The 23,478-nt window shown below is 43.7% G+C and overlaps 1 protein-coding gene across 1 annotated transcript in view; it reads right to left on the bottom strand.

The window, feature by feature from the left end:
• The window catches only part of Ptp4a2 (protein tyrosine phosphatase 4A2), a 40,946-nt gene extending 18,862 nt beyond the window's left edge, over window positions 1-22,084 (bottom strand). The window contains exon 1 of the mRNA XM_045150294.1: window positions 21,940-22,084. The gene's annotated coding sequence lies outside the window, so the exon portion shown is untranslated. The remainder of the gene's footprint in view (window positions 1-21,939) is intronic.
• Between the last annotated feature and the right edge of the window lie 1,394 nt (window positions 22,085-23,478).

The raw sequence follows: 23,478 nt of genomic DNA, 5'->3' as shown, positions 1-23,478 counted from the left end.
ATCCCAGCACTTGGGAGGCAGAGGTAGGGGGATTGCCGTGAGTTTGAAGCCACCCTGAGACTTCATAGTTAATTCCAGGTCAGCCTGGACCAGAGTGAGACTCTACCTCAAAAAAACAGAAACAAAACAAAACCTTCCACACTCAAAACTAAGAAAACAAGCTGGGGATGTGGCTGCGTTGGTTAAGAGTGCCTGCCAAGCATGCACCAGGTCACAGAACCATATTAAAATAAAGGGGGGAGGGGGACGAGAAAGATGGGTCAGTGGTTAAGGAGCTTGCCTGCAAATACTAACAGCCAGGGTTCAATTCCCCAGTACCCACCACCTAAAGTTAAATGCACAAAATGGCACATGCACTTGCAATTCTCTATGGTGGCTGGAGGCCCTGGTGCACCCATTCGCTTCCCCCCTCCCTGCACATAAATAAAATATTTTAAAAATCGGTGCAGTGACAGTGTAACTATAACACCAGAACGAAAGGCAAGATCATCCTCGCTTACTTACTGAGTTCAAAGACAGCCTGAGATACACAAGTATCTATCTCAAAAATAGAAAAACAAACATACACATCACCACTCTTCCTAACAATTCTAACTATAACCCCAAGCACAGCCACCAAATATGAACACTGTGTAGAATATTCCATGTACATTCAAGAGCTGGGAGCAATGTAGAAATATACTCTGACTTGATGCTTCAAGGTTCAAGTAAGTTAAAACATATTAAGACCACTGTTAATTAGTAGCAAATCAAGGATAAGAAACCAGGTCTCCTAAAACAACCTACTAGGTATCTGGCCTTCAATTTTGGAGGTGCCCACATATTTTTCAAGACCCTTTTATCTTCCACCCAAGAGTCACTTCATTCAAATATCTATGTGGTCATTTCCAACTATAACCTTTAAGAGGGGAAGATTATTAAAGTAACTATTCAAAGAATAATGGTTTGCATACAGTGCAAAGCAAAACACAAGGAAAATTCTAACCAGTATCTGAATCCTTTTGGTTCACTGATGTTATCACAGCTAATGTGTATCACCTGAGTAAAGGCACTGAAAGACTTGCTTTGTAGTAGGCCCAGGCTTAAAAGGTTACAGTTCTAGCATTAAGTTTTCTACCTAATCTCAGCAAACAGAACTTTTATCCCACTTTATTCTTGCCTCTTCATTTTGGAAGAGCCATTTCCAAGGATAGGATAACTACTGGGTTTTCTTTTTTTTTTTTTATTTTGGGGGGGAGGGAGTTTTTCAAAGTAGGGTCTGGCTCTAGCCCAAGCTAACCTAGAACTCAGCCATCCTCCTACCACTGCCACCCTCCAACAGATGTAACCAGCCATAGTGGTGTACACCTTTAATCCCAAGGCCCTGAGGTTCCATATCAAGGATCACCCCACCCCTCAAAAAGGTGGAGCCAGTAATGGTGGTTCACAGGTATAATCCTGTCATTTAGAAGGTGGAGGTGGGGCTGGAGAGATGGTTAAGCACTTGCCTATGAAACCTAGGGACCCCAGTTCGAGGCTCAATTCCCCAGGACCCACGTTAGCCAGATGCACAAGGGGGGGCACACGCGTCTGTAGTTCATTTGCAGTGGCTGGAAGCCCTGGCGCGCCCATTCTCTCTATCTCTGCCTCTTTCTCTCTGTGTCTGTCACTCTCAAATAAGTAAATAAAAATAAACCAAAAATAATTAAAAAAAAAAAAGAAGGTGGAGGTGGGTGGATCAGAAGCTCAAAGCCATCCTTTCTACAGAGCAAGTTAGAGGCTATAAAGGGACTCTATCTCAAAAAAAAAGTGAACGACCAGGTATAGTGGCACAGTGGTCAGCCTGGGCTACAGTGAGACCCTACTTTGAAAAACAAAAAAACACTTTGATGAGGGGTATAAAATCAACCTGTTTTTAAACAGGGTCTCATGTAACCCAGGCCAGCCTTCTTATATATGTAAGGATGACCTTTAAAAGCTTTGCTTCCAAAGCCTGAGAGTGTGGATTCAATTTCCAGTACCCATTAAAGCCAGACACACAAACTCGTGCATGTCTGGAATTAGTTTGCAGTGGCAGAAGGCACACACACACACACACACACACACACACACACACAAACAGTCTCAAATAAATCAAAGTATATTAAAAAAAAAAAAAGAGGGGGGCTGGAGAGATGCATCAGCAGTTAAGGTACTTGCCTACAAAGCCTAACCACCCAGGTTCAATTCCTCAGCACCCACATAATGCAGAATGGGCATGCATATGGAATTGGTTTGCAGCAGCTAGAGGCCCTGGCACACCCATTTTTCTGTCTCTCTCTCTCTCTCTCTCTCTGTTTACTCGTAAATGAAAATATTTTAAAGCTGGGTGTGATATTGCACACCTTTAATCCCAGCACTGGGGAGGCAGAAGTAGAAAGATCACCATGAGTTCAAGACCACCCTGGGACTAGAGTGAATTCCAGGTCAGCCTCAGCTAGAGTGAGACCCTACCTCAAATAAACAAAACTCAGTATCAGAGGCCGGTAAGCTAGAAAGGAGATATAAAGGGAATAGAAAGGGAAGGAGGGGAAACTTAATAGGATGGTTTTGTATATATGTAAGTAGAAGAACAGATTAATGGGGGTGAAAACACCTAAGTGAGGTCAGGGGAAGAGATTGAGTGAAGGAAAGGTGGAGGGAGGGCTAATCAAAATCTAAGAGGACATAAATAAGTCATACAGAAACTATGTTTATAGACAATGGAACACTCAGAAGCCATAGATTGTTACTAGAAATTTTTAAGTGCCAGGGATGGGGATACCCTCCCATGAGTTGTTGGCCAGGGAGGTCTGTGATAACTCCAAAATTTATAGGCCATTGCCGAGGCCCTTGGTTTCCCGCCAGGAATAGATGGTAAGAACCTACTGCTGAAGACTCCACATACTTGGGCTGCAAAATCACTGAGAAATCCTGCTGAAGTTGAGCTGAAAACCACCTCCATGTAGACCAGCTGACAGAAAGCTGGAAAAAGCTATGCTGCATGCAGTTCAATGGCAGAGAGAGAAATCTCCAGTGAAGACACTCAACAGTGGACATTGCAAGCCTTAAATTTGGCCAGCCAGGCCAAATGAGCCAATGGATGCAATTGTGGCATATCTGTTATGGGGGAAACCAACTGCTCTCTAATTGGACTGGAGGTCTGCTCTCTGGAAGGGAATACATCCCTGATACTGAAAACCTACCACAGGGTAGCCATGAGCCCTAGGGGGTATAATGCCTGATGATGTCTGGATATATATATAAACACACACACACACACACACACACACACATATATATACACACATATACATGTATATACACATACATACATACACACACACACACTATGCTCACCAAACTGCCCAGTAAGCACTTCTCTTACTGTTCATACCCTTATATCAATGCTTCTCTCACTTTTGGTAGAGAATCTTCTCTTTTCAGATGGTGGTGACCTTAGGATGACTCAGAAAGCATCACAGTACTGAGAAGAAGTGACAGAGGAGTGCTCAGCACTGCAATATTTCCACCACACCTTCCAATGCTTAGGGTCCATTGCGGAAGAGGTGGTGGAAAGAATTTAAGAGCCAAAAGAAGGGTAGGACTCCTTACAACATGCTCCTCCAGACACAAAAAGGCATGGATATCCATGACCTCACAGAGCCTAACACTGCCTACACAAGACCATCATAATAGGAGGAAAAGATCATGACATCAAAGTAAGAGACTGAGAGGGGGATAGGATATGATGGAGAGTGGTGTTTCAAAGGGGAAAATGAGAAGGGACTTAGCAAGGAATATTGTTTACAATTATAGAAGTTGTCAATAAAAAATTTAATTTAAAAAATGTGTTTGAAAAAAAATGTGTGAGTAGTACATTATGTTCATACTCATAGACTATCTGAAAGATTTAAGAGGATTATAAATTTCCTGAGAACAGAGAGAGGGTGGGGGAAGAAAGGACCTAGACCTGGAGCATAATTTATCTTAACATATGCCTTTTGAACTGTTTTATTTTCTTTCATGTATTGTAACACATGTAACTTTTTTTAATTCTAGGACAAAGAACACTATAATGACTGACAATTTAAGTTAGCAGTGTTATAATCGTAGTATTAGAAAGTCTCGAGAGGGTTAGTCTATCTCAGAAAAGCATTTAACTCTAATTCTAGGAAGTTTTCTTCTTCGTCAAGATAACTCATCACTTAGCAAAAGTTCATGTCCTGACTCAGCAAATGTTCAAGTGGAAATAAATTCAAAGGCATGATGGAATAAGGTTGGCCCCATCAAATTTGACACTGTCTTACTTTTTTTTGAGGGGGTAGAGGTTCAAGGTAGAGTCTTTTATATTGCCTACCAGGTTGGTACACACCTTTTTAAAATCATTTTTTCATTTACTTACTTACTTATTTATTTATTTATTTATTAATTTTTGGGGGGTTGATAAAGGGCACACCAAGGCCTCTAACCACTGCAAACAAACTCCAGACGCATGCATGACCATGTACAGCTGGCTTATTAGGTTCTGGGGAATCAAACCTGGGTCCTTGGGCTTTCCAGGCAAGTGCCTGAACCACTAAGCTGTCTCTGCAGCCTAGTGCATACCATTAACCTCAGCACTTGGGAGACAGAGGCAGGAGAACCACTGTGAGTTTGAGGCCAGCCTGGAACTACAGTGTGAATTCCAGGTTAGCCTGGGCTGGAGTGTGTCTACCTGGGGGACGGGGGGTTAAAAAAAAACTGTATCAACCCACTCCCATCAGACTTTCCAGAGAAACCAGCTCTCCAGCTTCAAATTAAATCATATAATACATCCTTTAAGTTGATGGATCTATGCTAGTACCCACCAAACTGAAACAGAACATTGTAATACAAAAAGCACAATAAGAATTCTAGGTATAGAGCCAGGCGTGGTAGCACATGCCTTTAATCCCAGCAGAGGCAGAGGTAGGAGGATTGCCGTGAGTTCAAGACCACCCTGAGACTATATAATGAATTCCAGGTCAGCCTGGGATTGACTGAGATCCTACCTTGAAAAACCAAAAACAAAATCCCCCTCCCCCACAAGGTAGGGTCTCACTCCAGCCCAGGCTGACCTGGAATTCACTCTGTAACTCCAAGCTGGCCTGGACTCAACAGTGAACATCCTACTTCAGCCTCCCTAGAATGCTAGGATTAAAGGCACTGCATTACCACGCCCAGCATAGTTAACGATTTATTAGTTCAAATGTTTATCAGACTTGTACATCACATCACATATACACCCTTTTTATCATTTCATTTATTTATTAGATACAGAAGGAAAGAGGGACAGAGGGCAAGAGGAAGAATGAATGGACACGCCAAGGACACTAACCACTGCAAACAAACTCCAGATGCATACACCACAATGTGCATCTGGCTAACATGGGACCAAGAGAATTGAAACTGGGTCCTTAGGTTTCACAGGCAAGTGCCTTAACCACTAAGCCATGTCTCCAACAACACACTCTTTATTTTACTTGCAAGGAAAGAGAAAGAAAGAGTATGAATGGGAGCACCAGGGCCTATAACCACCACTAAAAAACAACAGGTACATGCAACAATGTGCACCTGGCTTTATGTGGATACAAGGGAATCAAACCCAGCTAGTTAAGCTCTGCAGGCAAGTTCCTTAACCATAAACCATTTCTCCAACCCTAAATCATATATATATATATATATATATATATATATATATATATATATATATATACACACACACACATATATATACACAGAGAGAGAGAGAGAGAGAGAGAGAGAGAAGGAACAGAGCCTTACAGGCAACTATAACAAATTTGACTTTTATTCAGAAAATGAATGATAACTCTAAATGAAGCCAAAAGGATTTCATTCAAGTGTGACAACTCATTTTTTTAAAAGATTATTAGCTGGCCAGGCGTGGTGGCACACTCCTTTAATCCTGGCACTGGGAGGCAGAAGTAGGAGGATCACCAAGAGTTCGAGACCACCCTGAGACTACATAGTTAATTCCAGGTCAGCCTGGACCAGAGTGAGATCCTACCTCGAAAACACAACAGCAACAACAAAAAAGATATACTCTGAAGCAGAACTGGAATGCTTTGTCCACAAACTGGATATGGACTTTGTGTTAGGGAGAGGAAATGAAGAAGTCAGGGCCAAGAAACTAATAAAAACTCAGAAGCTAAACTTAGTATTAGAAACTACTCAGACTATAGATTGTAAAATTATCTCAACCATCAAAGTAAGAAAACTGTTTAGTAGGTATACTCTATCTGCTTTCCCCCCAGCCCCCAAGGTAGGGTCTACTTTAGCCCAGGATGACCTGGAACTTACCACATCATCTCAGGCTGGCCTTGAACTCTCAGCTATCCTCCAACCTCTGCCTCCCAAATGCTAGATTAAGTGTGCGCACCATATCTGGCATCAGCTTCATTTTGATCAACTGAGAGTTTCTGTAGACTTATAAACTAAGAGTATGCCTATTAATTCAAACACTTCTAGTTAACGTTAATCTCAAACTTGGAAGTTTTCTCATCTTTCATGACTTATTGAATGTTGACAACTCATCTCAGTACTTCTGGAACAATAGCTTTTTATAAACTGTGTTATAATTCCTCTAATGTTGCATGTATCAAATGAAAATTGGATACAAAATATTCCTGGAGCCTGGTGTGGTCGTGCCTGCCTCTAGGTAGGAGGATCACTGTCCAAATCAGCCTTGTCTAGACCCTACCTGGAAAAATCAATAAAATAAAATAATCAGGGCATGGCAGCACACGCCTTTAATCCCTGTACTCAGGAGACAGAGGGGTAGGAAGGAGGATTGTTGTAAATTCCAGGCCAGCCTGAGACTACATAGTGAATTCCAGGTCATCCTGAGCTAGAGCAACAACCTACCTCAAAAAAAAAAAAAAAAGCAGGGCGTGGTAGCTTTAATCCCAGCACTTGGGAGGCAGAGGTAGGAGGATCCCCTTGAACTGAAGGGCACCCTGAGACTACATACTGAATTCCAGGTCAGCCTGAGTTACAGTAAGACCCTACCTCAAAAACAAACAAACAAACAAAAAAATAAGATTAAATAAATAAATTAAATAAAAAGGTTCCTGGAAACTTCGGTAATTTAAATTAATGCTAATTTCCCATTCTCCGTTAACTAAGGACCTAGACTGCTGATAAAGCATCCACTAAATTCTATACAAATTAGGATCCAAAATATCTGTAATGAAGATAAAAATAGCAAAATGGCTTTTAAACTGGTCTTAAAGAAAAAACTTAGAATTACTTCTTTGGTTATTCCCGCTTTTGCACTTCCTCATTTAAGAAGAGAACTTGAGAATCAAGTTCTGGTACAGAAATCAATATCTGTTCTATAAAAAGAAATTATGACCTTGATGGTAGGAAATGTCTTAACATTTCAGAATCTGCAAAAGACACATGGCTTCTCACTCAGGAAAGGAACGCAATTAACCAACAATCACACCTGCTTTGGAGAACAGTGACAGCTGTTTACCGAAGAGCTGTGGGCCCCGTTCCCACCCAAATGAAAAGGGAGTGGTTTTCAAATTTGTGTGCATCCTAGTGATTACCCATTTTCCTTTTCTAGTAAGGTCTATCTCGGCTAATAAGAGTATTCTCATCTGTACTTGAGTATTTAGCTTTTAGTGTGCACTTCATTTTTCCTCTAAAGATGAGCAATTCTCTCTAGGTGAACCATTTGTTCAAAAATGTCATTTTTCCTTTGATAAATTTTAGCTGGGCATGGTGGCACATGCCTGTAATCCCAGCACTCAAGAGGCAGAAGAAAAGAGGACTACACAATGAGTTCCAGACCAAGTTGGACTAGAGTTAAGAACCCAATTTCAGACTAGAGTTAAGAACTCCTCTCAAAACACAACACAAAAATAATTAAATGCATTTCACAGCTTTATGACCGATTTTCTTTTTTCTTTTCTTGTTTTTTATTTTCCCCCCGCAAGCAGAGAGAGGAGACAGAGGGAGAATGGGTGTGCCAGGGCCTCTAACCACTGCAAACGAACTCCAGATACATGCACCCACTTGTACATCTGGCTTACATGGGTACTAGGGAATCAAACCTACGTTCTTTAGCTTCACAGGCAAGCGCCTTAACCGCTAAGCCATCTCTCCAACCCAATTTTCAATTTTTATAAAAAAAAAATTCTTAAGAACCCACGTAAGCCAGATGCACAGGGAGCACACGCATCTGGAGTTTATCTGCAGTGGCTGGAGGCCCTGGCGAGCCCGTTCTCTCTCACACTCTCGCTAATTCGCGCAATCTCTCTCTCTCTCCCCCTCTTTCTCTGTCAAATAAATAAATAAATAAAAATTAAGTAGTTCTATGAAATTAAGTCTACTCATCTGTACTTACATTTCTATGAAAGGTATCACGGCTATCCTTTCTATAGGTTTTATGTCTAAAGACTTTAGTTAACATACATTTTAAGACTCCCAAGCCTCTTTTATTATTAAATTAAGCTCATTTTTCTCAACAGCTATGGTAACCTACTTACACATAAGAACTACCGCCAACTAAGATGCTTTTCCACAAAATTAAGTCCTAACATTTGTTTTCCTTGGTCTTTCTATCTTTCTTTAATCTCAAAAGGCTAAATTACAAAGAAAGGGAGAAAGGGGGTCAGGAGGGAAAAATGCTGGGCATGGTGGCGCACATCCTTGGATCCCAACACTTGGGAGGCAGAGGTAGTAGAATGGCTGTGAGTTCAAGGCCAGCCTGGGCTACAGTGAAACCTGCATGGGGGTGGGGCGCAACACTTTAGAACCCAGCCTAGTGGCACACACCTTTAATCCCAGCACTCAGAAGGTAGAGGCAGGAAGACTGCCATGAGCTCAAGGCCACCCTGAGACTACACAGTGAATTCCAAGTTGGCCAGGGCTAGAGTGAGACCCTACCTTGGAACACCAAAAATAACAGTAATAATAAATAAATAGAGAAAAAGCTAAATAACTTTCCTGGAGAACAATTTACATCTTTATCAGTTTAATTTAGCTTCCAACATCATTACATTAACCCAAGAGCTTATCACTAAATTATTTATTTCACTAATAAATACACTTAAGGGCTTGAAGTAAGACCTTATGATAGAGAGCTTACCTAGTATGCTTAAAACCATGGGATTAATCCCAGCACACGCGTGCGCGCGCGCGTACACACACACACACACACACACACACACACACACACACACAAAGACTAACAGTTATTTTTAAAAACTCAGAAGCAAAAATCCACAAGGAGCCAGACGTGGTGGCCCTTAATCCTAGCACTCAGGAACCAGCTGGAGGACTGCTGTGAGTTCGAGGCCAGCCTGGGCTACGGTAAGACCCTACCTCGAGAAAAAAAAAATCCAATACAAGAAGCCTGTCACACACCTGGTGTGGTGGTGCACACCTTTGATCCCAGCACTCGGGAGGCAGAGCTAGAGGATGGCTGTGAGTTCCACCCTGAAAATAGTGAATTCCAGGTCAGCCTGAGCTAGAGACCCTGCCTCAGAAAAACAAAAGCAGCAGCAGCCTGTCATGGTGACACATGCCTTTAGTCCCAGCAGTAGGAGGCTGTAATAGGCTAATGGCCATGAGTTTGAGGCCAGCCTGGCTAGAGTAAAACCCTGTCTCCCTCCAAAAAAAAAAAAAAAATCCACCAAGGAAAGGACACCTGGATTCAACATGTCAACAGTATTCTGAAATGTTTTCTGGGCTATATCAGGACAGTTAAAATGACTGCAACAGCTGCAAGTTCCCTGAGGTTGCAAAATAGATACTTAGGAAAGGTTATTTGAATCACCTTTCAAAATAACCTCCAGCAGAGGAGCAGCATGCAAAGCAAAAACTTCCAGGCTATTGTTAGCATTATTTAAAATGTACTATGTTTCAGAACTTAGCAGTTTGTGGGTCAGTTTAACTCTCTCATTGCCCATTTTGTCAAATATACTAACAAAATTTTATTTTTTGGTACCCACTCCTAAAAGAGGAAGAGAGAGGCTATGTTCAGGATAAGGAATAAAACATCCCAAAATGCATATGTCAGCATAAATTCCTTTCTTTGAGCCCCAGAAAATTTTCTGCTGTTACAACATTTTGGTCTAAGTTTCCCCTAAAACTGGATAAGTTACACTTCACTTCCTCTCCTGTTGTTTTTTTTTTTTTTTTGGTTTTTCGAGGTAGGGTCTAGCCCAGGCTGCCCTGGAATTCACTATGGAGTCTCAGGGTGGCCTAGAACTCACGGCAATCCTCTTACCTCTGCCTCCAGAGTGCTGGGATTAAAGGCGTGCACCACCACACCCAGCTCTGATCTTGTTTTTGAATGTATCATATTATACTTTGCAACCATCTGTGTATGCTGCTGGGAGACCTCTGTTTCCCTGCTCCTTGTCCACTAATGGCATGAGGTTTATTTTCACTAAACACAATAAAACTATACAATGAGAATGAATGTTGCATATCACATATGAATCTAAGTAAAAATGGTAAAATATAATATCAAGCTTTCTTACTAGCTCACCTTTTATCTAATTCTCACCTATCTTCTTGTTCCAATTAATAAAATTCAATCTGTCTTGTCCTCATCTTTCAAATGCTTTTCTCCAAATGTAATCTAGCCCCACCTCTGAACGAAACTAAAATACAACACACCAGCCTGTGGAGCTCTGTGTGCACACCAAACACTATGCAGGATCAAGCTCTTCAAAGAATCAATGCAGGTAAAAATACTGATAGCAATTAAATTTTCCTGTTTCCGATAGTTTGAAGAGAAAGTGTAAGAAGAATGGAACAGGGTTGAGACTTGTAAGGAGAGGTAAATGTTTACAATTCTAACTGGCAGTGAAGGACAAGGTAGTGTAACCTGAGAAAGGAGATTAGCTTTTGGTTAAGTAATACAGGAAACCTTGACCATGCTGAGAACTTCAAGACAATTTGGATGCAACAGAAGTTCTTAGGAATTCAAAAGCAGCGCGGTCACACTGGTCATCACACTGGTACAGACTCATGATCAGAGCAGCTCCATAAACACCCAAAGTTTTATTAAGATTTTCTGCACTTATTAAATCCTATGTGATAACTAAATGTTTGGTTTTTTTTTCCCCTAGTAAATGGAAATGAGTTGAACTCTACAGGCTGAGGATTTCCAAATGAATATCCCAACTCACTAGAAAAGAAGAGGTCAGGGGCAGGCATGGTAGTGCTCATCTTTAATCCCAGCACTCAGAAGGCAAAAGTAGGAGGATCACCATGAGTTGGAGGCCAGCCTGAGACTACAAAGCAAATTCCAGGTCAGCATGGGCAGAGCAAGACCCTACCTTGAAAAAAACTAAAGAAAGAAAAGGAAAGCAAGAGAGAATATAGTCTAGACAGTCATGGTCTAACATGGCTGTAATTCCACTTCTCAGAAACTGACAAAGGAGAGTCTCAGATATGTGAAGTGCTTCCTATATTTGAATCATTTAAACTAATAACCAAAAGGCAACATGTTTGTAACCACACATATGGGAATGAAGAATCATGTCACTAAAATCTATTGTTTCTCTATCACATCCTTCTCAATTTGCTGACAAATTCTGCTAATGACTCATATCCTTCTGCACTAACCAGTCACTGATAGGCTTTTCACCATTAATGAAAAGTAGAAAACATTAAAAAAAATTGAAGGGCTGGAGAGATGGCTTAGCGGTTAAGCGCTTGCCAGTGAAGCCTAAGGACCCCGGTTCGAGGCTCGGTTCCCCAGGTCCCACGTTAGCCAGATGCACAAGGGGGCGCACGTGTCTGGAGTTCGTTTGCAGAGGCTGGAAGCCCTGGCGCGCCCATTCTCTCTCTCTCCCTCTATCTTTCTCTCTGTGTCTGTTGCTCTCAAATAAATAAATAAATTTTAAAAAAAAATTGAAAACACATCAATTTGTTCTGCTACTAAAAATAAAATATCAAATATGTATATAAATCCAATTTACAGTGATGATACAACCTACTATGTTTGCTATGAAGCAGTAAGGGGGTTAAGGGAGATGGTCAAATCCAAAACTAAGAAAACTAGAAGACAGCAGACCTATGAATTTGAATTTCTGTCAAATGATACAATAGTTAAGAGCCAACATTTTTTACCATTGCAGAAGTAAAAATAAGGTAATTTATCTGATCTGCTAAAATAAATATATCATGCGTGTACTTTATGCCAAAAGAATTAACATTTTCTGGGAAGAATGAAATTTCAACCCAAAAATACTATGAAAGGAATTAAATACGCCACTTTTCTAAAGGTAAAGACTGTTCTAAAGTTCAAAATATTTTTCCAAACCAGACACTAAGAAAGGAGCACACAAAAGCCTATTCTTAAAATTCTATAGTTTATAAGGCTAACATGATACGATGTAAATTTAGATTTAAATGACAAAATTTGGTTTCTAGACCACTAAACCTGAAGAGAATACTATGTTAACAGAAGCTAAGGGTAAGAAAATCAGTGCATACAGACAAATAAAATGTATTCAAATTACTCAAATTTAGGTGTAACTGGCTAACTTTCAAAAACATTTCGCTATGGAATACTTCGGTGTTTAACAGTGAAGAAAAAACTATCTGAAAACATGTAGAACGGTCATTGTTTGTTTGAGGGAGGGTCTCATTCTAGCCCAGGCTGGCATCCAGAGTGCTGGGATTATTATAGACCAGGCATGAGTCACCAAGCCCAAGTAGAAAGGTCATTATCTCACCTCAGTCCTGGTAACTCATGGAGACCTGTGCGAAAGATACAGCCTGCAGTTCTATGCAGCTTCTCTTATGGAGTTGCAAGGGAAATAAATTTTATTTTTTTTTTAACAGTCTGGACCTCTACAATTCCAAAGAGCAAAGGATATATATTAAAATCCAAGCTGGGCATGGTGACACATGCCTTTAATCCCAGCACTGGGGAGGCAGAGGTAGGAGAATTGCTGTGAGTTTGAGACCACCCTGAAACTACAGTCAATTCCAGATCAGCCTGGGCCAGAGTGAGACCCTACCTAGAAAAAAATTCAATGTAGCACTATAACAAAGCAATCCTATAAAGCATCAAGTCCTAAGAGACTATTAAGAAGTCAACCGAACTAGAGAATGTTGTTCAGCCAGTAACACAAATAACTAAGAAAGCTACCAGGCATATACATATAAGATTTCTGAAGTTTAAAATGGAGAAAACAACTCTTTCAATACTCTGAAGATTAACACATACAAACCACCACTTCCCAAAAGAATTATAACTGATGACATCCACTGATTTAGCAAGCATGTAAAAATTTGAAGCCTCAAAAATGTTTTTTGATACTTTTTCAATTTCAAACCTCCGAACTCATCAATCTATAAACCAATTTCCTTATTGCAAAGCTGAAAAGTCACTTATGAGTGTTAAATGTAATATGATCTGAAGTTAATGTAGAAACATAAAGCACCACCCCCAGATCTCTACACTGCCTGACCTGCTAAACACAACCACCTATGCTAAACTATGGGTCTTGATTTTCAATAACTCAGTAAGTATAAACATCCCCAAAATCTGTCTAAGCATGTGGAGGGCTAGAGAGATGGCTTAGCGATTAAAGCACTTGCCTACAAAGCCAAAGGACCCAGGTTCAATACCCTAGGACCCACATAGTTGCACAGAGTGGCATGCGCTTCTGGAGTTCATTTGCAGCAGCTGAAGGCCCTGGCGAGCCCATTTTCTCTCTCAAGTAAAATAAACTTAAAAAAAAAAAGAAAAAAAGCATGTGGAGGGAGGGCATTATCATGAGATACTGTTTGTAATCATGGAAGTTGTTAATAAAAATTTGAAGCCGGGCGTGGTGGCGCACGCCTTTAATCCCAGCACTCGGGAGGCAGAGGTAGGAGGATCGCCGTGAGTTCAAGGCCAGCCTGAGACTACAGAGTTAATTCCAGGTCAGCCTGGACCAGAGTGAGACACCTCCAAAAACAAAAACAAAACAAAAAAAAAAATTTGAAAAAAGCCGGGCGTGGTGGCGCATGCCTTTAATCCCAGCACTTAGGCAGAGGTAGGAGGATTGCCATGAGTTTGAGGCCACCCTGAGACTCCATAGTGAATTCCAGGTCAGCCTGGGCTAGAGTGAGACCCTACCTCAAAAAAACAAACAAACAAAAAAAAAAAAGCACGTGGAGAAAGAAAAAAAACTCAACTTAGGTTTTATTCTAATGGAAATTTGACTCTCCAAAAGCAGTAACTAAAAACACATGGACTGCTCTTCTGAATCTTATTTGTAACTATTTTTACTAGAGGCTTTACTGGTTACCAACCCCTACTTCAACAGAAAGGAACAAGTAGTCAAACTGTAAATCCCTACTAAATTTCAATTTTATGTCTCAAAATTGTAGTCTATAATAACTACGAGGAAAAATTATCTTTTTTGTTTTTTGAGGTAGGGTCTCACTTTAGCCCAGGCTGACCTGGAATTCACTCTGTAGTCTCAGGGTGGCCTCAAACTCACAGCGATCCTCCTACCTCTGCCTACCAAGGGCTGGGATTAAAAGGTGTGCGCCACCATGCCGGGTGTTTTTTTCTTTTTTAAAGAGGGGAGAGAGACAGAGAAGGAGGGAGAGAGACTGGGCATGGCAGGGCCTTCAGCCATTGCAAACAAACTCCAGACGCACGTGCCACCTTGTGCATCTGGTTTACATAGGTCCTGAGGAATGGAACCTGGGTCCTTTGGCTTCAAGGCAAAGGCCTTAACCACTAAGCCATCTCTCCAGCCCTGCAAAAGTTAGCTCAAGAAAAGTACTGATAATGTAGTTCCACAGTAGTGACTGGTGGCCTGGGGTGGCGCACACCTTCAATCCCAGCACTAGGGAGGATCGTCATGAGTTCAAGGCCACCCTGAGACTACATAGTGAATTCCAGGTCAGTCTGGGCTAGTGAGACCTCAAAACACACACACATACACACAAAGGTAAGAACTGTATGTAGTGGTAGATTCCTTTAATCCCAGCATTTAAGAGGCTGAAGCTATGATGAGCTCCAGATCAGCCTGGGCTAAAGTGAGACCCTACCTCAAAAAAAATAAAAGTGAAGCAGGGGAGAGCTGGAGGGATGGCTTAGCGGTTAGGGCATTTGCCAGCAATGCCAAAGGACCCAGGTTTGATTCCCCAGGACCCACATCAGCCAGATGCACAAGGGGGCACACGTGTCTGGAATTAATTTGCAGTGGCTAGAGGCCCCGGTGCACCCATTCTCTCTCCCTCTTTCTCTGTCAAATAAATAAGTAAATAAATGAAGCAGAGCATGGTGACACACGCTTTTAATCCCAGTACTGGGGAGGCAGAGATAGGATTGTTGTGTGTCTGAAGCTACCCTAAGACTACATAGTGAATTCCAGGTCAGCCTGAACTGGAGTGAAATCCTACCCTGAACCCCCCCCCCCAAAAAAAAATCAGCCAGGCGTGGTGGCGCACGCCTTTAATCCCAGCACTCGGGAGGCAGAGGTAGGAGGATCACCGTGAGTTCAAGGCCACCCTGAGACTACACAGTGAATTCCAGGTCAGCCTGAGCCAGAGTGAGACCCTACCTCGAAAAAAAAAAAAAAAAATCAAAAGTGAATGAACAAAGATAAAGAAGAAAGGGAAGGGCAAGAAAAATAATTTACTTTGTTCACAATTTCTGTCAACTATATATACACAAATATATGGAATTAACTTTAAAAAATTACTTGTAAGCCAGGCGTGGTGGCACACACCATGAGTTCAAGGCCACCCTGAGACTACATAGCAAATTCCAGGTCAGCCTCAGCTAGAGTGAGACCCTACCTCGAAACCCCCCCCCCAAAAAAAATCACATGTAGCCACATGTGGTGGCATACATCTTTAATCCCAGCACTTGGAAGCAGAGGTAGAAGGATTGCTGTGAGTTCAAGGCCAGCCTAACACAACACAGGGAATTCCAGGTCATCCAAAACAAAACACCACCAAAAAAGTATTCAAAAAAGCCGGGCGTGGTGGCTGTGAGTTCGAGACCACCCTGAGACTCCATAGTGAATTCCAGGTCAGCCTGGGCTAGAGTGAAACCCTACCTCGGAAAAAAAAAAAAAAAAGTATTCAAACATTTGCTCTTCCTTCCTTATAATCACCAAAGTTCAATGATGTTGTAAATGGTTTCTGCCTATAAACTTGGTTCTTTCAAATTAAATATTACTTGACTGACTCATAGAGGGAGTGGTCTGACTTGCTGTTCTGAGTCAGAAAATACCCCAGTTCAGCAGTTCTAAACTATTTTTCACTTGTAAAGGTATTGTAAAATACCAGCCTTTTCTAGATACTAAATATAACAAACTGTTTAGTATAAAAATCTCAGCATAATAACAAAGTGCTTTCATATGTATTTCCTTTTTCTTTTCTTTTTTTCCCCCCCTCCTTCAGGTAGGCTTTCATCCTAGCTCAGACTGACCTGGAATTCATTATGTAGTCTTAGTGGCCTTGAACTCACAGTGATCCTCCCTACCTCTGCCTCCCAAGTGCTGGGATTCAAAGGCATGTGCCACCACAACCGGACTCACGTATTTCTTCCATGACCTTTTTTTTTCTTCCATGATCTTAATGGTAACCTGAATTACTTATCCCACATATCCCACAAGAGAAACTTTTGCAAAGTGCCTCCAATACTCTTTCCCTCCCCTCAAAAATAAATAAAAGACTGCTGCATTTCTTTAATCAGACTTCCCTCTCCCAGACATATCCCAGGTGCCTCATAAAAACTGTTTCAAAGCACACGCCCTGGGGCCCCAAGAGTTTCAAGACAGAATCTCCTCCCACATAAAAGCCCAGCTGCACGCCCCCCCCCCCCAGTTTCAAGTCAGCACCTCCTATGATCCTCTTGCCTCTAAGACATTCACTCTGTTCCATTAGCTTGCACAGCTCTCACTGGTGCAAGCTGCTAGATCACCGTGAAAAAGAAATCCCAAAGTCCAACCTACTGAGAAGATGGTATGGTATAATAAATAGGAAAGTCAGGGGCTAGGTCTGAAGAGATGCTAAGTGGGTTAAGGCATGCTTACCTGAAGAATCAGGGGCTCTAGAACATTTTCTTTTCTTTCTCCCCTTTATGTTTGTTAGACTTCAATTTTTAATCCAGTTCTTATTATCTGTGTCATCTGGGAAAAGTTACTAACCGTTTTACGTCTAATATCTCTTCATAGCATCACTATTAAGCCCATAGAGACTCATCACCATATCCCTAATGCCTGGCTAAGAGAAGCAACCTAAAATATGCCAAGTGAATACAAATAAGCCTACCACCTTTATTGTAGTTGGGAGAATAAAATGAGTATTTAAAAAAACCTGTAGCATAGTAGGTAGGCACTTACTATTGATTAATCCCTCCCCCAACAAATGATGACACTATTTCTTTAAGTAGAGGATTGCAGTGACTGGAAAAAAAAAGGACAGTCGAAAAATTTCATTTTGATGGGCATAGTGACACATGCCTTTAATCCCAGCACTCAGGAGGCAGAGGTAGGATGATCACTTGAGTATGAGGCCAGCCTGGGGCTACATAGTGAATTTCAGGTCAGCCTTGGCTACAGTGAGACCCTACCTTGGGAAAAAAAAAATCTACCAGACATGGTGGCTGACGCTTATAACCCCCAACCCTTGAAAGGCTGTGGCAGTATTGCTGTGAGTATTGGCCAGCCTGGGCTACATAGTGAGTTTCAGGTCAGGCTACAGAATGAAACAATGTCCCCCAAAAAAATTAAAATGTTGCCGGGCATGGTGGCACATGCCTTTAATCCCAGCACTCGGGATGCAAAGGTAGGAGGATTGCCATGAGTTTGAGGCCACCCTTAGACTACAGAGTGATTTCCAGGTCAGCCTAAGCTAGAGTGAAACCCTACCTCAAAAAAGCAAAATAAATAAAATCTTTATAGGTAACTTTATAAAAATGTTTACAAATATATTTAACTCATGACCTGTAGGAACATTTCATTGGTTATATCTGCAATTCTATTATTAAGTCCAGTATCAAAACTACCACCTTTTAGGCTGCAGAGATGGCTTAGTGGTTAAGGTGCTATCCTGCAAAGCCAAAGGACCCAGGTTTGATTCCACAAGCCCGGTTTAAGCCAGATGCACAAGATAACACATTCATCTGGAGTTCCTCTGCAGCAGCTGGATGCCCTGCTGTGCCCATTCTCATTCTCTCTCTTTCCCTCTCTCAAATAAAAAAAGATTAAAATAAAATAGTAAAAATACTACTGTCGTTTTTTTAGCCAGATGTCATGGCGCACGCTGGGGAGTCAGATAGGAGGATTATCATGAGTTTGAGGCCACTCTGAAACTACATAGTGAAATCCAGGTCAGCCTGAACTTACTTTAAAAGAAAACAAACATAAAATACCTTTTTAGTCTTTATTTTTTTTTTGGTGTAAGGATTGAATCTACAGCCTCTCACGTGCTAGGCAATGCTCTGGTCTGCCACTGAGTTGTATTTCCCCATCCTTTTCTTAATTTTTTTCTTTTAAATTTAAGTATTTGTACACTAAGAGAAATAACAGACGCTCTAGGGCCTCTAGCCACTGCAACCAAACTCATGAGCCAGGTCTACCACTAGGTTGTATTTCCCAGTCCTTTTCTTAATTTTTTTTCTTTTAAATTTAAGTATTTGTACACTAAGAGAAATAACAGACGCTCTAGGGTCTCTAGCCACTGCAAACAAACTCATGAGCCAGGTGTGGCAGCGCACACCTTTAATCCCAGCACTTCAGAGGCAGAGGTAGGAGGATTGCAATGCGTTCAAAGCCACCCTGAGATGACATACTGAATTCCAGATCAGCCTGGGTTAGAGTGAGACCCTTACCTAGAGGGGAGGGGAAAAAAAAAAAAACAACCCTCCAGACACATGTGCCACTTTGTGCTTTTTTTTTTTTTTTTTTTTTTTTGGTTTTTCTAGGCAGGGTCTCACTCTAGCCCAGGCTAACCTGGAATTCACTATGTAGTCTCAGGCTGGCCTCAAACTTACAGCTATCCTACTTCTGCCTCTCTAATGCTGGGATTAAAGGCATGCGCCACCACACCTGGCTAACTTTGTACCATCTTTTATGTGGGTACAGGGGAATCAAACTCAGGTCATTAGGTTTTCAAGCAAGTGCCTTAACCGCTGAGCCATCTGTCCAGCCCCTTTTCTTGATTTTAGTAGCCCAGACTATCTTGGAACTTGCTATGCAGTCACAGATGACACTGAAACTCCTGATCCTCCTGCTTCCATTTTCCACCTCCAAAATGCTAGGATTAAAGGTATGTGCCTTCACACCAACTTCCCAGACCTTTTATTTTATTTTTGAGGTAAGGTCTCCCTCTAGCTCAAGCCCACGTGGAATTCACTATATAGCCTCAGGACGGCCTCGAACTCACATTGATCCTCCTACCTCTCCCTCCAAAGTGCTGGGATTAAAGGTGTGCACCACCACGCCTGGCAGACCTCCTTTTTCTGTCTGCCAGACTAGCCATGAAGACTCAACTCCATAGCCCAACTAGGCTTTGAGCTTTCAGTTTTCCTGGCCTGTTAAGTAGCTGTGGTTACTGGCCTGAAACACCAGAGGTGACTTTCTTATTTCTAACCACCTTTTGGTTAAAAAAAAAAAAAGTGTGTGTGTGTGTGTGTGTAAAATTCATTTGAGAAAAGGCAGAAGAATAGGTTGCCAGGGCCTCTTGCCACTGCAAACAAACTCCAGATACATATGCCACTTTGTGCATCTGGCTTTACCTGAGTTATGGGGACTGAACACCAGCCAGCAGGCATTATAACCGCTAAGCCATCTCCCCAGCCCCATATTTCTAACTTCTGAGAGAGATCATCTTCTCAGATCACGTCATTAAGGTATAAAATCCATATCAGGAATACTTCATGGGACTGGGGGGATTGCTCAGGTGCTTTTGTGAAAGCCTGCCAGCCAGGCTTCAATTCTCTGACCACCCACATAAGCCAGACTCAAATAGCATCTGTTGTTTGTTTGCAGTGGCAAGGGCCCTAGTGGCTCTCCCAAACACACACACAAATGTGCAAATAATTTTTTTTAAAGAGACTCCTCAATGGAGGGTGGATTGGGGAGGAGGATCATGGGGGCAAGATTTATCATGGTTTTTTGTCTATACTCATAGAAATCGTCAATTAAATGTTGAGAGCTGGGTGTGGTGGCATATGCCTTTAACCCCAGAACACGGGGAGGCAGAGGTAGGAGGATCGCCATGAGTTCAAGGCCACCCTGAGAATACACCGTGAATTCCAGGTCAGCCAGCGCTAGAGTGAGATCCTACCTCAGAAAACCAAAACCAAACAAACAAAAAAAGTTAAGAGCGAGCGAGCAAACAAGAGATTGAGGAGAATTCTTACTGTAGCCAGGCGGGTTCGCATGCATTTACAATCCCAGCACTTGGAAGGTTGAAGCACAGGAGGATCAGGAATTCAAGACCAACCTAGGCTAATGAGTCTTGAGGTCAGCCTGGGCTACAATGAGACCTTGCCTCAAAAAAATAAACAAAAATCCCTACTTTTGCATCATCAGATGGGAAAAGTGATTAACCCCACTTAATGCTAAACTAAAAATGCTAGAGCCGGGCGTGGTGGCGCATGCCTTTAATCCCAGCGCTCAGGAGGCAGAGGTAGGAGGATTGCCATGAGTTCGAGGCCTTAGTGAATTCCAGGTCAGCCTGGACTAGCGAGAGACCCTACCTCAAAAAACAAAACAACAAAAAAAAAAAAGTCAGGATCAGAACAAAGCTCTGATAGTGTGTCCTGTTGTGTAACATTAATTTCCTTTTGCACACTAACAACGCTTAACTTTACTCACTTCCTGTCTGACACTACTCAGTAACACCAAGCACAGAAACAAGTAAATACCAGATAATAATCCAGCAATGGTTATAGTTCACTGACTACAAACTGACAAGCATTTACTGAATGCCTATACTGATGGTAGAACTAGTCGCTTCCTATTTCTTGAAAATTCCAGGACATATTAACCTAATCTATGACTCTATCTATGACTCTAATCTATGACTCTCAGTTATTAGGTCTTAGGAGCTTTGTTCCAGAAGTCACAACCTAAAAGATACTTCAAAATTACCTAACAAAATGCCATTGACTTGAAAAATAAGCAATACTTTACCGGAAAAAAAAAAGAAAAGTTTATGCTTCTGAATACTCTACAAGCAAGAACTTGAGATCCCGGCCAAGAGCCAAGTTGATGTTAGTTCTTGGGACCGGCGGGGGGGGGGGGGGGTGCTGTCCTAAGATAGAAAGCAAACACACTGACAAATTCCGAAATTTACATTCATTTCATCTAGAGAAGGGTACAGAAAGTGGGGCGGGGGTGGAGAAGAGTCAAAGATCAGTGAGTGTCCCTGGAAGAAGTCTCAAAGCTTCTCCTCTTACTTGACCGCCAAGTCGGAGATCGCCAGCTCCCGGGTTCGACCTCGGACAGCAAGGTTCGCTAGTCAACACAAAGACGGAGAAGGGCCTCCAGGATGCCTGCTGGCTCGCTCGCTGGACGATCGCAGGCGCTAGCCCTCGTCTGCCACTCACCCTGTCCCCTAGCGTGCACTCACGAGCTTCCCCCGAGCTCCCCCACGCTCACTCCCGCCCGGACTTTCTCCCCCCGCCGCCACCCCCGCAAGGACACACGCTCCCTCCCGCCCGCCCGCGCGCATCCACACCGCCGCATTCTTCCACACACGAACCCGTCCGTCCGTCAGTCCGTCCGCTCACCCACCTCGCGCTCGCTCCACGCCGCGCTCCCCCACCCCCGGGCCCGGCCCGGCCCGGCCCTCCTTCCGGGGACGTGTCTCCGGCCTGCTCTAATGGCAGCGGCGCCTCCCGCCCGCCCTCCCCTTCCCGAAGTCCGGGCGTCGCGCGGGGCCGCCCGGGAGGGGCGCACTCACGCTGGCGAGCTGCGAACTGGGCATTGAAGTCCGGCGGAGGCGGGAGCGAGGGAAGGCGCCTCTCTCCTCAGTCACCTCGGCGGCGGCGGCGGCGGCGGTAGCGGTGGCGGCGGCAGCGGCGGCGACGACGACACCCCCCCAGCCTCGGCGAACGACACCCGGCCCGGCCCGGCGGCGACGACGACGGCGACGGCGCGTGTCCACGAGTCCGTCTTGCTGCTCCTGCTGAGGCCGACGCTACTGTGTATTTTCCTCCTGCCGCCGCTGGCCCTGCTGCCGCCGCTGCCTGCTGGCGTCGTCTCGCGCCGGACCCGGATGCCGCTGCCGCTCCAGCCGCTCGCGGACGGACGACGGTTACAGCCTGGCCGGATCGCGCCGCCGCCACCACCACCACCACCACCGCTGCGCGCGCAGCCGGAACCAGCTCCCGCCGCCGCCCCTCAGGGGGCGCTGCGGGGCGCGGCGAGGCGCGTACTGACGCCGGCCCGTCCTCGGTCCCTGTGATTGGCTGCCAGCGGCTCGCAGAGCGGTTGGGCCCGCCCACCTGCCCCGCGGGGAGCGCTGACCCACTGCCCTGGGCGCCTCCCCCGCTCCTCCTCGTGGTTCGTTCCGCTCGGTTCTTCTGGCGAAGGAAGGCGCGTCCATGTGACCAGAGCGGGGGAGGAGGGAATGCCCACACAGCCACGCTGCGTCCCGCCCACCACACCTGGACTATAGTCAAGGCCTTTGGCCACCCAAGTGACCCGCAAGGTCGTTGAGCTTATTCCAGCTCTCGGCCCGTTGCGGCCTGGAGCCAGATGCTGCTTGGGACTGGGCGGCGACGTTCGCCCGTGCGCGGGGATTTCCAGCTCTTGAAGTGGAAACCCGGACAGCTGAGCTGTTGGCTGCCCTTCCCGGGGCCTCGAATGGTGTAAGTGTCGTCGCCGAAGATGTCTGCGTCGCTCCCCAAAACCCCACCCTGGACAGCAAGGCACACAAACACAGATCAGATCCCTTCCCTTGACAGACCAAAATTCGGACTACAGGTTATAGGAAGTTGGACAACTTTTGTTTTGCTTTTTTGTCTTCCCTAAGTAGTCTCAACTAGGAAATGGAAGTCAGAGCTTCTTAACCATGCTTTTAGCTATCAGTATAAAGCATGGAAAAAATGCCTGAGACTCCACATTTCAAGGTTTCCAAACTAATTAATGTCCCTTGAATGATGCTGAAGATTATTCCTACTTAGACCCTGTCTAGTGGAAAGGTTTTGGCATTTGGAAGATGGCCAGAAATTCTTTGCCCGGATCATGTGTCCTGAGTTTTGGTTTGGAAAATGTGGCCAAATCAGTGAGTTGGGGAGACTGGTTTGGACTATTTCCAGAAAAGACCCTGGAGGCTGGTATGAAAAGGACTGGGTAGGTTTTCCCCAAAAGGGATAGGGATGGGGAGAAAAGTACGTGCCACCTATACACCCTGGGAAGTGTCACCTGCCCAGCACTCGCAACCTGTTTAGAAATGAAGAGGCCCCTTAGACTACCTCTCTCTCACCTCCCCGTCCTG

This window comes from Jaculus jaculus, chromosome 5 (assembly GCF_020740685.1).
Source record: "Jaculus jaculus isolate mJacJac1 chromosome 5, mJacJac1.mat.Y.cur, whole genome shotgun sequence".
Lineage (NCBI taxonomy): Eukaryota > Metazoa > Chordata > Mammalia > Rodentia > Dipodidae > Jaculus > Jaculus jaculus.
This window is presented reverse-complemented; position numbering and strand designations above follow the sequence as displayed.